Source organism: Talpa europaea, assembly GCF_964194135.1.
Source record: "Talpa europaea genome assembly, chromosome: 1".
Lineage (NCBI taxonomy): Eukaryota > Metazoa > Chordata > Mammalia > Eulipotyphla > Talpidae > Talpa > Talpa europaea.
Window position 1 is genome coordinate 42,443,989 of NC_140073.1, and position 16,454 is coordinate 42,460,442.

The following is a 16,454-nucleotide window of genomic DNA, read 5'->3' on the forward strand; positions in this document are numbered from 1 at the left end:
TCCTTTGCAATAGGGACTTTTTTCCACATCTGTATTTCCCACACCGACACTATGCTGGTGCATAGTAGGGCACACGTAGCAAGAGCATCACAAAAGTGAGAGGTCAGGGGCTTAGCTGAGAAAGAAGCACAGCCATCCACCTACTCTTTCCACCCACCACCGCTTTTCATATAAAGACATTTCTGAATATGCGCTGGATTCCAGGCTCTATGCTAGATCTTGTGAGCAAGAAGACAGCCACTTCTGAGGCCATCGAGGACCTCAGAGTTTATACACTTATAATGAATGATGTATACACGTGCAGTGGTAGTTATGTATAGGTTTGTTTGAGAGGAAAGAAGGAAAGGACTCAGCCTATGTAGAAGGGGAAAAGTGGGGGATGTTTAGGAACTGTTCTTGGAAAAGATAAGGCATGGGAGGGAGAACAGGGACGGTGCAGGGCAGTAGAGCCCAGTGGTTAGTAGTGTAAATTGCCAGTTCCCTCATCTATAAAATGAGATAATGGTAACTTCTATTGGGATGCTTTGAGAATTAAATGACACAAGTGCCTAGCACAGTGCCTGAAAGATCCTTACTTTTAAGCTTTTTAATTCTCCCTTCTAGTCATTTAGCAAATATTTGCTTAAATCTGAGTGTCTGCCAGGCACTATTCTAAGAGCCAGCCATACAGAAGAAAGACAAGATTCCTGCCTTAATGGAGCTCAATTCCACTAGGGGAACAGACAATAAACAAGTAAACTTAGAGAAAAGATAAAAACAAGTTAACATATGAACTAGAAGGCCTCTGGCTATGGACTCTGAAGCAAAAGAAACAGCAGGAATATAGATAATGACTGCGGTCCATTAGACAAGGATATTGGAAATTTAAAATGGAATCAGAGTTCAAGAGACTTAAATTCTCACCTCCCATTCAGTTAGAAGAATCCAAGCTTCACTTGCCATGTTTGAGAAATCTGATCAATTACTTTAGAGCTCCCCATTTCCCATAGATTGTATGCTTACTCCAGGGGCTTCACCCCATCTTGTCTCTGACTAAATTGTTATTGCTCTTATGACCACATGATGCCACTGTTGGGTTACCAGTGCCCTAGCTGGTGCCTTATCGAACAACCCTGAAAGTCTGTCTGTCCAGCTCTGCGCCCAGACCAGGCATTCTGCAGTACCTCCATTATCTCTGGAAAAATCCAGGGCTCTTCTTGCAGACTTCCACGCCTTAGCGCCTAGACTGCATCAGCTTCCCAGCAGTTCTTTTCAAGGTTCTACCATCATGGAGGGACTGGTTTGAGCAGACTCAGTTCTGACCCCAAGAGAAATAAATTCTTGTTTTTTTTTCCAAATAGTTGGCAATCCACCCAACTTTTCCCTTTCAACCCACACACAAGTTAAAGCCCAACTGCATATTTCTTAAACAGAGTATCTTGATGGTTCATAGGAAAGCATGTGGAGGCTCAGAGAACTTGGACCTTGACCTCTAGGAACTGGAAGTTTTGGCTAACTCTGATGGAGAGAATGTTACTTTTTATTTCTTCCTGCTGCATCTGCAACAGCAAATAATAAATATGAAATTAAAACAGAAGTAACTTAATTCCTTATTTGTTCCCTTTGTTATAGCACATTCTCCACTGTCACTGATATAGTTTAATTACTAATTATTATTATAAATTCAGGTGTGGAGACACTAGCACAATGCTAACTTGAGAAGCAGCATGTGACATATAGCTGGTTGCTTTAAGCAGGGGGGAGGCACACTGCTGGACTGAAATTCAGAGTCTGATTCTCAGTTATTCAGGCCAGAAGCACACTGTATTGTGCCTCTCAACATGTTTATGTTAAGAGGGATTCATTTGCAATAACCCATCTTAGAAAACACTGATTAACTTGATGTTTAAAGTGCTAGATTTGTTAACTTCCCCAAGAACTAAAATAGCTAATTGAACTAGAATAATTTTATTAGATAGCCAGAACAGTTTCCATCCTGTTACTTGGGAAGCCACATAAAACCTTAAAGTGTAAGGAAACAGAATATGGCAAGAGAATGGCCAAGATCATTTGATCTGGTCTACCCATTTTCTGCTGTGCTATTCCTCCTATATGGAATATATACGTTCCTGGTGAGAAACTTCTTCCCCTGTCAAGTGCTAAAGATCTTTTTGACTTTCCTTTCTTGAGAGTTGAATCATTTAATGTCAGTATTGACGGGAGCTGAAAAGCCATTGATCCACCTGTATTTCCAATACCATCTTGTTGCCTGACCTTAATTGGCCTCTATTTAGCCAACCCCAGGGCGTGGCACTCCCTCAGGTTCAGTCAACTCTATTTGAACAACTTTGCTGCTAGGGAACTTTTCTTTATGCTGAGATCAAAACCCATCTTCATGGTTTCCATATGTGGCAATTAACTTCCCTTCAACAACAACTGCACAAATTCCTTTTTTTTCTATGCTGTGTATGTTCTGGGAGTTCAACTCCTCCAGGACACACAGGATGGGCTCATCTAAGACTCCTCCACAATCGCTTCCTCAGGTCAAACATTGCTGGCTTATTCAGCCACTCCTTGTATTATGTTCACCAAATCTGAACCATACTTTTGTGAATTGTTTCACTTTGCCCGTATCTATTTTAAATAGGAAGGTGGCAAGATGTATGGAAAAAGCAAGGCCCTTTTATAAGGGCCAAATATGTGAGGAGGTATATTTTCTAGGGATCCAATATCCCAAAGATCCTTGAGCTGGTGAGTGATGATTCTCTTTTTCCAGGTGTGTTATGAGGATTAAATAGATTTTTCATTTATTCTTTCACTCATTTGGTTGTTTGTTGTGCTCAGTGATTGAGATAGATGGTATGGTGTACAGGCAGGGACGCTGCCCTCAGAACTTCTATGAGCTTGGCAATTGTTACAAAATTTTAAATAAAAGTTATGAGGAGAGAAATAAAAGTTGCTGCAGGAGCACACAAACAGGGCTTCTAACCCAGCAGGAGCAGTAATAATTTCAGGGAGGGATCCCAGGGAGAAATGACCTCTCCAGGCTGATTTCCTCTCTTATTTATTTTTTATCCTGTTGCATTATTTATTTTTATGTAAGTTTTTCCAGGCACTTCTATATTGACCTGAGATACAATAAAATCGAGACATCCATTTGAGTACCACCATTGATATGTTATAAATTCAACAAATCTAAAACCCTGCTCATCTTTTCTCATAAATGAAGGTTCTCCTCTGTATTCACCTTGAAAAATCTTACTAACCAAAGACCTGACCCTTCAGTCTCACCCCACCCCAATTCCTATATCTAATGAATTACCAAGCCCGACAGATTCTTTATTAATGACTGTTGTGAATTTTTTCTCTCATAAATAACGAATAAATTAGGGCCGCTATGAGAATTTGAAAAGAAGCCTGCCTTGAGAAAGAACAACCGAGAAATGGAGAGAGATTGAGAGTCACACTTCGCTCATGGGCAAAATGGAGTTAATCACGCTATCTACCTTGGAGGTTTGTTGTGAATTAAATGAGTGCATATGCAAAATGTTTGGTATTGTTTTGTTATGCTCACATGGACTCTGTATTCGGTCAGGCAGGAAATCAGCTCTCACCAGGGACGCTGTCATTTATGTGAACGAGTAACTGCTTATACATACACACACGAACACCCACAAATACACACACATGACTTAACCCTGATTACAGTTTATTTTTTAATGTGTTGATTTTCCCCTGCAGCTGAAAGATTCTGGACTGACACAGGAACCAATATGCAAGTCAAGAGCAGTGTCTTATTTATCTATGTCCACTCAGCACTTAACACAGTGCCTGGCACATACTAGGTACTCAATGAATATTTGAAGAATAAGCAAACTTATTCCAGTGAGATGCTAGAACACAATGATGCATAAGAATCTACCATAGGAGTTGGCTCACACTGGAACCCTGTTTATTTTTCTCCTTTGAGGCTGTCACTTCCTGCCAGGGCTGACTAAGGCAGAGCAGAGGCAGTCCTGATGTTACATTTCTTTCTGGGTCCATGCCAATGTTTTCATTTTTTTTTTTTAATCAGAAGAAAAAAGTGAACTTTTAGGTAAAGGGAATGTTTGAATATATAATATTAATATAATGGTCTTTACAACACAATTGTAAAATGAGATTTAAAAAATTTTTTTTTATGAAGGAAGGCGCCATGAATGTAAAAATACCAAGGTCCCATGGAAGTCATAATGCAGTTCTTCTTCTGTATCTTCTCTATGTCTTCATTCTCTGTGGAGTTTACCTGATTTCCCCTCCTCTCCTGTTCATCCTCATATATTTGGTCCCTTAATTCAATTTTTCTCTTTGATCTGACACATTATTTTTATGTCCTCTGGTTATTATTTAAAATTAACCAACTACTTTTTAAGATTTATTTTATTTATTTAGCATGCAAGAACTGGGGTCTAGGCCAGCGGTTGGTGGGGGGAGTTTTGGGGGGAGACAGAGTGGAGAGCAGAACAGGCAAATTGACTGAAACACACTGCTGAGGGGAGCAAAGGGCGAGACAGGTGAGGTCTGCTGCGCCAAGTGGGGTAACTCCCTGGCCGGGGATGGAACTGAACTCATGCCATAGTGGCTAGTGATAACTTGATAGGGCTGAGACTTTAACCCCAGTGCCACCAGTGAAGCCCCCTCAACGATTTTTTATTAAAAATGCACTGGGTCCACTTTATGACCATCCCCAATCCACTTAGCGCTACCCATGCTGCTTTAAGGCCTTTGGCCACTGGCCTGGTTTCCTGATTTAGGAAGCAAAGGCCTGAGGGCTGCCACATTTGCTTCTTCTAACACAGCCATTGTCATAGCCTTGTGGTGGGGGGAGGGCCAGGCTGGGACTGAAGCTATGTTATACCAGCCACTGTAGCAGCTCTGGCAGTCAAATCCAACCGAGCAATTTTCTGTTTCCAGATGAAGCGATTCCTCATGTAACAGGTTGGTCCCCAAGAAAAGGGGAGGTTTTCTGCCCCACCCAAGGGAGGGTGGAGCTGAGCAGGGAGAGAAGAAGCTGCAGAGGAGATTGAGGAAGGAAGGAAGCAGGATGGAGCCAGAAGGAGCCCTGAAGGAGGCACATGGAGTGGAGAGACCCGTGAGGAAACTGCGCTTGCCTTTTGGTCGTGGACTGGGTGACACAGATGTAGGTGAGAGACCCGTGCGGAGGTGACAATGGCCGTTTTTGTCTTAATTTTGATTTTGCTCTTTTCCTTCCAGACTCGTCTGGTTGTTTCTGATCCTTTTCTGTGGGTCCCCTATCTAAGATGCTTTGGACTTGGGGCAGGCTTTGGGGCCTTGCTCTGGGCCAATCCCGCTTAGGTGGACTTTTACGCACGAGGGGACGGGTAACTTTGGGTGCTTGATTTAGAAACTAGATTCTTTGCCTTTCCTGTGTTGTTTCCTAATTGTATTCAAGTTCCTTCCCATTAAAGTCTCATATGTTTTGTGTTGATGCGGGGGATGGCAGAACCTATTTAGAGCAGGCAGGTTTGCAGGGTCTGGGCTGCCCCTCTCCCTGCCCTATAACACCTGGCCCACCATCGGTCAGCGCTTTCTGAGAGCTATAGCCAGTCCGCTGATTTCACCCAGCAGGCGCTTGTTGTCCTCCCTTCTTTGCCTTACCGACATTTTTTGGTTCCATTCTCCCCTTTCCTTACTCTTGCTTCCCTGAGATTGTACTCCCCAGAAATTAGTCACAAATAGGGTTCATTTATTAAGATCTTCTCTATGTCAAACCCTGGCCTAAGTTTTTAAACTGGATTCTTGTATCAGCAATAGTGGGGAGAGGTCATATCATCTCGATGATGATATACAGATGAAGAAGATTAAGCCTCATGTCGCTGAGTATGTTTCTCACTTGATTACTGGTTTAGATAATTCCCACTTTTGAGAATCTCTATTTATAATCCATAGCCTATAAACCAATGGAGGAGCCAATATACCACAGCATGTTGGTTCTTACATGTTTTGTATCTCTAGATTGAACCACTAAGTTTTTAAAGTATGCAGTGAGTATTAGGTCACAATTTTCATCTTTGTAGCATTATTTTTTTGTGAATAAGTTTCATCTGCCACTTGTTTTTCTAGTTCCCTTCCTCATATCCCCCTAGAGTAAATTTAAGTTTTGTATACTTTTTTAAACTATTGCTTATTATTGAAAGTGGTTGTTTCTTGTGGATTGTTTTTTGATAAAGCTCATTATGGCAAATGAGTCAGGGCACCAATCCAGGCAAGCAGGAATTCTCCTTATAACACAGAATTTTTAGTGTGGGTTTTTTTCTTTCCTTTAGCAATTAATGATGCAGAGTTTCTCTTCTGTTCCTGAAAATTACTTGCTGCAAGATGGCTTCTGTTTGATTCCTTGTTCAGCTCTGCAAGCTCTAGTTCTAAATATCAAATTAGTTTTTTTAAAAGATTTATTTATTTATTTTTGCATAGAAGAACTGGGGTATAGGCTAGGGTGCAGGGGATGAGAGGAATCACCAGAGTGGGGAGCAGAACAGGTGGATCTACTGAAATACACTGCTAAAGGGAGCAGCAGGTGAGACAGGAGAGGTCTGTTGCACCATGTGGGTTAGCTCCCTGGCTGGGGATTGAACTTAGCCCATAATGGTGATAGCGCTGAGACTTAATACCTAGGCCATCAGGGAGGCTCAAAATCAAACCAGATTTAGGGAAACTCCTTCCAGGAACCCATGGACTATATTCCTATTGCTGCACTCAGGATGTTGTTGCTCCCACACTTCAGGATGCTTCTGCTCACTTTGGAGAAGTGTGTCCTTTTGATTCTGAGGGTGTGATGAGTCTTTGTGACCATTCCTTTGATCTTCACTGCTCTTAGCAGAGGTTTAGACTTCCAGATGTTTCTTAGCTTCGTCAAACATTGAAAGAGTTGCATTTATGTTCTTCTTTCCTATCTTTATTTTATTTATGAGATGATAAAAAAAGCAGTAGTAGAGCAAATTGCAGCACAGTATAATAAATATGTATCATTTCCCTTCCTGTCTACAGTTTAAGAAAGTTGATTTTTATAGGATGTGGCTCCAAGTAGGGTGATCAAATCATCTGACTATAACACAAATATTTATAAAATTAAAGGAAATGATAGCCTCATTCAGGAAATACCAGGAACATGAAGATCATGAAGAGTTTTTCAGGTGACATTTCCATACAGTCAGCAGAGAATAGATAATATAGACCAACACCTGTTATTGGAGTTTTAGCTAAAATTCTTCAGGCTTTTCAATTTTGGGGTGTTATAGATTTAACATTTTCCTAAAGTCATAACTTGGATCTGCTTAACTTTTCATAGACATACAGAGATAGATTTTCAAACATTTCAGCATTTACCTTAGTTGAATTTCCATTTCTTGGAAGATCTTTGGAGACATCTCAATCTATGTATACACATTCACACACACATTGACTATACATAACATATTCTTACATACTTTCATACTTAAATACAGATTTTCTACCTCATTGTTATATTTCATAAATTTCCAAAAGTCAGTTAAGAGTGTCAAGTTACTGGGGGCATCCCTGATGGTGCAGGGGTTGAGTCTCAGAGCTATGAAGCTATCGCCAGGCACTGCAACATGAGTTCGATCCCCTGCCTGGAGCTAACACACATGGTACGGCAGACCTCTCTTGTCTCACCCACTGCTCCCCTCAGCAATGTATTTCAGTGGACCCACCTGTGCTGCTCCCACTCTATCTCTGGTGAATCTTCTCACCCCCCTAACCTCTGGCCTGTACTCCAGTTCTTGTATGTATAAATAAATGAAATAAATCTTGAAAAATAAGTCAAGTTACAATAAAATTAATATAACACAAAAAACAAATCAATAATATTTATTAGAGAAATAGAAATTACATTGCTGAAACTTAAATGAGCAAGATTGTGTAAAACAATGCCTGTAAGTTGAGGAAATTTTTTCAAAATCAGTTCATGAAAGATATTTGTTTCTATTTCATGTTATCATTACATTTAGTTCTCCCAAATATCAAGTTGATTTTTTAAAATATAAAGACAAGGAGAGGACATGTAGAAAATTTTAGTCATAAGAAATTTCAGTCACTTCAGCTTTAGTATAAATAACAATGAACTCTTTGTTTGGATCAAAATATATCCATTCCATATTTCCCAAATGAATTTTCTGCAAAAAATTTCATGATAATGATAGATAAGAAGTGATTGTCTTTAAGAATTAAAGTTCATAAATGACTTATTTCATCACTAAGCATTTTTCTATTTTAGTTAGCAATATCAAATAAGGAAATATCCAAATTAAGAGATAATACAACACTCAATTATATTTATTGTAATATATTATATCATTCTGATATATATTTTTACCACTATTTTTTGGATTTAAAACAAAACATTTAGAATAAAAGTTATTGAATTGAATTGTAAAAGTTGAATTGTATAAATTAATTTAAGAAACCTCATATAGGAATTGAACCTAACCAGGAGCTGAGACAGATTTGTCCCCCTTCTTGATTCTGAAGCAGTTATCGTAAGGTAGAAGTCTTCAGTTGCTCAAAGCCCCCCTCCATCTTGAGTCTCTCTTCAGAATCTATCTATTGGGAAAACTTGATAACTCTCTGGGTATATTTCATTTTAAGTATATTTTCTTTCCTCCCTGCTATATTGCTTGATTTAGCCTTTCAAGAGAATACTTATCTTGAAAGAAAAAAATCTTGGAAAAATTATTCTGAACAAAAGTTATGACTTCAGGCATGATTTAACCATGATAACATTTTACTTTCCTTGAATAGAGTCCATCTTACTTCAGCATACTGGAAAATCATAGATCTTCTGGAATATACAAAGCCAATAATTTAAAAAATGTTTCACAGGCAAAGCACACATTTAACCGGAACTGATAAGATTTGCAATTTCTCAACTCACACATATGACACACATTCATTCTGTTCAAAACACTTGCTTCAAAAAGTAAATTTCAAGAATGAATGTCTTGCATTCGTGAATGGAATTTCATATTCTCAATTAACTGTTTTTAAACATTTGCCTAGAAAGCACCTATTTAAGCAAATGTATTTTGGAAATACTACCACATAACTTCAAGGTCAGAACACTCTCTCTTGGTCCCACTCTTTGAAAACATTCCTTTCCTTTGTGGACAAAAAGAGTAAATATACACATTTCAAACAGATAATTCAGGGTTTAAAATATCCACTAGTATAGGCATAAGTACTTACAATTTCAATATTTTAACTTGTTTTTGTCTCTCTTTGCCATTCCTTTATAGACATTCCATGAATTTAGAGAATATGTGTATCTCGCTGTTATTCCCTTTTACAGTTAAAACTATGACATCTATCCAGCTCCCTTTGTCAGGTTAATATTCTTCATTATTTCAGACCCTGTCTATTTTAAAATTGACATATGGAGGAATCTTTAACGTAAAGTAGGGATTATTAATTCTTGGGCTGCAGAACAGTATGTGGATCTCAGGCAGTTGATGAGCCTGGGGAATATGTAAATGGATCAGAATATAGCAACCAGAGCAGTAAAAGGAAGAAAACCCACATGCTTCCATTAGGGGAAGTCCTTAAAAGATCAGGTCACACCTGGAAATCTCACTGGAGAACATTTTTGGGTACTAGGAACAGACTGATCCCTAGATAATGGAATAGATGCAACAGAGGCCATAATGAAAACTGTGGCACTCGTGAGATACATTTGTTGAGGGATGAAAAGCTGTTCCTCAACATCAAACCAGCTGTCAGCTCAGTGAACAGAAAAACTGCTTCAGCACATGATAATTGAAATGGCTATGGACTTGTCTAGACAGGCTGTCTACTAAGATTGTTATTATTTAATATTATCCTGGGCATCCCAGCCAATAAATAAAATAAGAAAAAAGTATAATTAATATACTGTATTATTAATGTTGTTAACATGGAGAACAAACATTCTCAGTATGAATTTTGTGTAACTCCATTATATAATATATAATATATATGCCATAGAAAGTTATTTACTTTGGGGGAAAGATAATCTTCTATATTTTATTTTTGATACTTCTCTACCTAACTCAAAAGCCCTTTGCCTATGAGTAAAATAGTTCTCTATTTCTCTCTAGCTTTTAATTATATATAAATATTTAATATAACCATTGCCAAAACAAAATTGTATATTTCTTAACCGAACTGTATCTTTCACAGTAGAAGTATAAGAAGCAATTTTGAATTAAGAAATCTGTAACTTTTTCTTTATATAAATTTGACTATTATTATCTCATTTTCTCTTGATACCATAAGAATGTGATTAGCCCAGGACATTTTTATTATGAAGAGTTAAGCAATCAGGATAGGAGATAAACCACAAAAAGTGCAACATCTACAATAATGAAATTTCATGCACTTATCAGAAATGAGTTTAAATATTTTAAGTTATATGAGAAAATTCTTAAAATATTACGACAAAAATATCAGAAAACCAAATCATTTACACTCTGTGATCACAGCTACATTTTAAAATTAAAATGTGTGAAAGAAGAAAAGAGATCAAAATGTTAGCAGTGATAAGCATAAGGGCACGTATTTTCTTCTTTCTGATTCTATTCATAGCTTCTAAGTCATTTTTGCAAATCATTTTACATATTACTTTGTAAATGGAAAAAAGTAAATATTTTAAAATGTTAACAATAAAATGTAGATTAAATAAAAGCTGTCAGAAATAAGAATGAAATTTGTGAGCATCAAGTAGAGGTAGGAAGACAGAGGCAATTCTGAGTTGACATGAAGAGAATTCAGAGAAGAGTTGAAGAGACTAATTTTAGCAAGAGTGGTTATTTCATAGAGAATGGTGTCTTTAGACTATAAGTTAATTTTTCCAGAATCCAAATCAGGTGTTTTCAAATTGTGCTAAGAAGCTAAAAAAAAAAAAAAAAAAGCAGGAGGCAGATCAGCAGTGGTTAGTGTGAGTTATTGCCTGCTGTCATTCCCGGCCTGACAGAGCTTTAATAATGGAGTGCTCCACCTCCCCGCTGAGCGCACTCATCTCCATCACACAGAGGAAACAAAACTGTAGGCATCTGAGTTACTCATAGGGAGCTAAAAGCTAAATAAAGAGGTGACTGGGTGGAGGTGGGCGGTGATGGCGTGAATCCTAAGCACTGGCTTTCAAGGCATAAACATTTAAGGCTGCACAGAGCATCTACAAGCCAGGGATGGGTTGTGGATGGGACTCAAAGGGTAAGTGTCTTCGCTGGGGATAAACAGAATAAGATGATCGCGCCTATGCAACCACCAACCCCTTGTATACTGAGTATGCCGCAGCCTCTCACAGAGTAAGGTGCCATCTTCCACCTTGTTTCATCTGTTACATTAATTAAACAAGAATAAAATTTTTAAAAATCCCCTCCCCCCAATTAATTAAACAAGAAGACCATAGACTGGGGTAATTCTAATATCTTGGCAGCCTACATAAGCAAGCAAACCAAAATCTTAGCTTCTAAAGTGCCTCCAGGTAATAAAATTGAATACAAGAAAACAAGTCACAACTGGATAACTGGATTTTAAGCTATAGCAAAACAATAATTCCCTAACTGTGCTCCCCTGCCCCCAAACATTTTCAGTCTTCTTGCTCCAGTTGGGGGATACTCCTAACCACTTCCGATCTGGCGTTGTTGAATTGAATGGATAAAGGCTCAAATACTGTGCTTAAGTTGCATGCTTTAGTATGGTTCAGTTTCTCTTTTAACAGTTGTTAACCAGGCCTCCATTTCTCAGTACCCAATGCTCAAACAATTGTCTCCAGTTCAATCACCTCCGCTATGCAATTAGTCAACAGATCTTGAAGAAACTAGCTAGGTACACATTTGGCAAATCTAGTCCCTCATTTCTGTTTCATTGCCACTAAGCTAGTTTAGAATCTCGTTGTCTCTCATACAGATTCCTCAAATCATCTCCTCATTGTCCCTATTTGAATCTATTTGACATATTCAGTTGGTTGAAACACCGTTCTTGATTTTCTCAACAGCTTGTGACCTCCTCTTTCTCTTAACCAAAGTAACATTCTTCTATCCCTGTTAGATTGCATGTAACAATGAATCTACCTAGCACTGCCAGTCAGGATTAAAGAGTCTTACAGGTGCCATATATCATGGGGAATGGAGAGCTTTATTTAATAGGTACAGAACTTCAAGTTTTCAAAGATGAAAAATTCTGGAACTGGATGGTGATGGTTGCCCAACAGTGTAAATATACTTAACGCTATTGAACTGTGCACTGAAAAGTGGTTCAAGTGTTATTATTCCAAGTTTTAACCTTCACTGTGTTCTTATATAATCTTAAATAAACTGAAAGCTTATTTTAGACCCTATCTTAGGGCACCTGTGATGTCAGAATGAATTTCATAATATTAAGATGCTATTAATATGCAATTCATAGCCACAATCTTCAAATGAGTCAATAAAAAAGAAATATAAACATTTCTTAATTTTAATTTCCCATATGGTAAATGTTGATAATAAAATACACCTACCATCTGGTCCCTACCAAACACCCCCCCCACACACACACACAGAGACACACATGTATACTCTTTAAAGTTCTCATTGTGTTTAAATTGTGCAAAAGGGGCTTTGGAGAAAAAAAAAAAACTCATAAAACCCAAGAACCACAGTCTCAGCACAAAACTACATATTCTTTTCTCTTGAAAAACAAAAGCATGTACACAGTTCTGTTTCTCTATTGTTCTCAAATACAGTCTCAACATAAAGCATATATTTTAACCAAAGTGACTTCATTTTCACAGAGGTCACTGGGCAGGAGGTGGGGTATGACACATATCAGCTTTTTAGCAGATGAGCAGGGAGCATCTATATCAACATCTGTATCTACACCTACATCTATATCATATGTATTATGTTTCCATAGCTATGGACATGCTGTATAGTATAATCTATCAAAGTGATAAAAATGAATACAGTTTTTAACAGACTCAAAGATAAAACCTCTCTGTGATATATAAGAAGCAAAGCATATAAACTTGAAATTATGCTTTGTCATCAATATTACAGTATTCTATCTTTTTTTTTTTTTTGTGGGACCCTCGCCTGTGGCTGGGGAATGAACCAGCGCTGCAGAGGCTGTGGGCAGCCTCGCAGCCCAGCGCTCAACCGCTGCGCCACCAGGGAGGCCCTACAGTAGTCTATCTTACTTAGGAATGATGTTGGTATCCCATGATTATCCATTAATTAATTAACTCAATTTTAATATGAGTCCAAGTTTTTAGTTTCCTCAAACTCTTGGAAATCATCTTCAAGGTTATATACTACAAAACAAAATTACTGTTGAGATGAAAATTTTTTCAGGATAATGATTTTATTTGGTTAAACACAAATTTACATTTTTCGTAATCTTAAAATTAGGAGTAATGTTAGCTTATTTGACCAGAGAACCTATATACATTTAGAAGACACATCCATGTAGAATATTGCTAAGAATTACACTCAACACTAATAACTCAGAGGAAACACGGCTGTTTTTATTAAGCCCCAAATATTAAACTTAAATTCTTAAAATTTTGAGCTGGTTTCTATAATAATATTTTTTAACATAGCATATTTAAAGTCTAAGAAGTTTAATTTCAGTATTTTCTAGGAATTTTAGGAACATTTGCTTTATGTAAACATTTATTCCTAGCAGTCAATCAGAAAGAACTTTAATACCCACCGAAGTAGGAAGCATTACATGTACAGTGTGCGTGTAATATAGTTTACTTTTTAAACTATAGACACATATAGAGACAAAGAGTTTATAACTGCAATTCTGAAATTTCAGTACTGGGTCAAGAAAAAATACAGAAAGCCCAAATCTCAGCAGTCCTGGTGTGAAAGAGTTGTTCTTCCTAGTAGGCACAGGAGCTTAATTGATTTGAGCCCAAAATAGAGAAAAAAAGGACTAACAACCCACTTTCCACACTGTCTATCACCCAGCAGAGAACAGCTTTCTGTAACAGAGATCACGACATGGCAGAGCATAAAGTCAAATCCTCAGCCATTGCTGCAGTGAAGCATCATTAGCTATGAATGAGTCAAAACCAAAACATGAAATTAGTAGGGAGGGAAATTAAATTAGAAAATAGTAAAGATTCTTTGTCACTTTGGATTCACCTCTGAGAGTCAGAAAGAGATAAATGTAGATTAGGGTTAGGATTCCTAACCCCCATGAGAGGCACTTCTCTGGCTACAGAGTTTGCCTGCTCTGTCAGAAGAACCCACTGGGCATCTTGGGAAATCCTCCTGAGCAGTTAAAAGATCATTTTCAAAATAAGAAAAGAGGGGCTCCCTGGTGGTGCAGGGGTTAGTCTCAGCACTAGGAAGCTATCCACAGCCATTGTGGCATGAGTCTGATCCCTAGCCAGGGAGCTAACCCACATGGCGCAGCAGACCTCTCCTGTCTCCCCTGTGCTCCCCTCAGCAGTGTACTTCAGTTAGTTTGCCTGTTCTGCTCCCCATTCTGTCTTTGGTGAATCCTCTCACCCTCCCCCTACCCTCACCTCTGGCCTACACCCAGTTCTTGTATGCATAAACAAATAAATCTTAAAAAAAATAAGAAAGAGCATGACTCTCATACCTATATAAACATTTATTCATGGTATTAACTCATGAATGAAGAAACTGACAAGGTATTACAACCAGTTCAAGGTAACTCTAAAGAACAGACACATTTAAAGATGAGGAGTTCTGAAAATGTACGTGCAAATGAAGTCCCAACTGTTTTGTTGGTGGTAGGAAAGGTATTTACATTGTTATTATCTACAATTTTGAGCAGGAAAGAAACTCCAAAAGACCCAGAATCAGATCCTGGGAAGAGTGTACTGCAGACAACCGCACAATGTTGTGGAAGCTCGGACTGCACCCTGCATGACGTTATCACTGAGGCTGGATGCTGATGCTGTTACAGAGCAGCCCCGATATAAAACGGGTTGCCTGGCTGTGGGTCCTCACCCGCTCGCTTAAAAAGGGACTTATTAATATTACACTACAGGCACACACTAAAGGTCAATAAAAGGTTTATTTACAAGGGAAAAGGAATTGAGGAAATGTACAACTCAGGTAGAAAATAGGGAAATAAAGTCTTTAATGCGTCCAACCCGATCCGCCCCAAAGGCACTCTGAGAGCTGCCTGAGCTGCAAACTGGTGGAGACCCAAAAAGGGAATCCCCCAAAGAACCATGTGCCTGGTTTTATACCAAACCTGGCTGCTTAACCCCACCCTCAGGTTCCAGCAACCTTCCCTTTGGTGGTGATGGGATTTGTCTCTCCCAATGTCTTTTGGCTTTGGTCTGGAGTGGGGGTGGAGTCCACAAAGCCTGTATGGAATTAGCTTTAGGACATCCTTTTTCCCCTAACAATGCCACCCCCTATGCTAGAGAGAGATGGTCCTGCTGGAGCTGCCCTAATTCCATTACCCCAGGCCCCACCTCACTACTCTAGGGTTATGCTTCCTACCCTGGCTCCTGCCAGCCGGTCCACAGCTTTATCCAATCAGGCCAGGCCCTCCCACCCACAGTATCACAGCCTGGCCACCACCCACAACGGGGAAAAGAGATCCACCTTTTTCCTCAAGATTTTCATTCTGAAATCTTGATATGAAAGGCAAAACATCAAAAAAAAAATAATTTGAATTTGGTTAAAACCTCCCTATCTTCAGTTTCCAGTGTAAAGAAGAAAACACTCACAAATCTAAAAGCATTTACTTTAGACTGCTTTCAGCAAGATCACCAGCAGTAGCCCTGGCAACCTGCACTGTGGCCCTGGAGCCTGCCTGCTCACAGAGAGCGGAGCCTGCCCTCCACCCTGTGGGTTTTCAGACTATGACTTGGAAGCCCGCCCAGCGCTTCAGGACAGGAGCAGAAAGTCTAAGAAGCCCCATGTCCTAGCCTCACACTTCCTGCCACGCTCCTCACTTCTGTACTGAAGTTCTTCTTGACTCAGAGTCAGGGTGAGTTGCCAATCTCATCTCTAAACAATTAAAAAATAAAAATAAAAAGACCCTGCAGGCTCTGAGAAACTTACCAAGCACAAAGGACATAGCAACCAAGCAGGGAAATACCAGGATGTCACGACATTTTGAGGGTCTGCTAGCATGGCTTCCAGTTTTGAATATATCAAGGGGTTTATCAGACAGAAAACTGCAGAGTCAAGGCTTCATTCATCAGAGAGGGGGAAAAAAAATAGTGCTGACTCATCCACGTCGCTGAAACCGTGAGAAATCAAATCTTACAAAAGAGGCAAAGAATTCTAAAAACTTACTCACAAGGCAGCACTTTGCACTTTGTGAGACTTACATCCCAGGAAGTCTGAAACAGAACCACTGATGAATCTAGAGACTCTGCACCTTGATGTCCAGATGGTTGGACATCTGAATAACCAGAGCCTTGTCCAGCCTCTCTG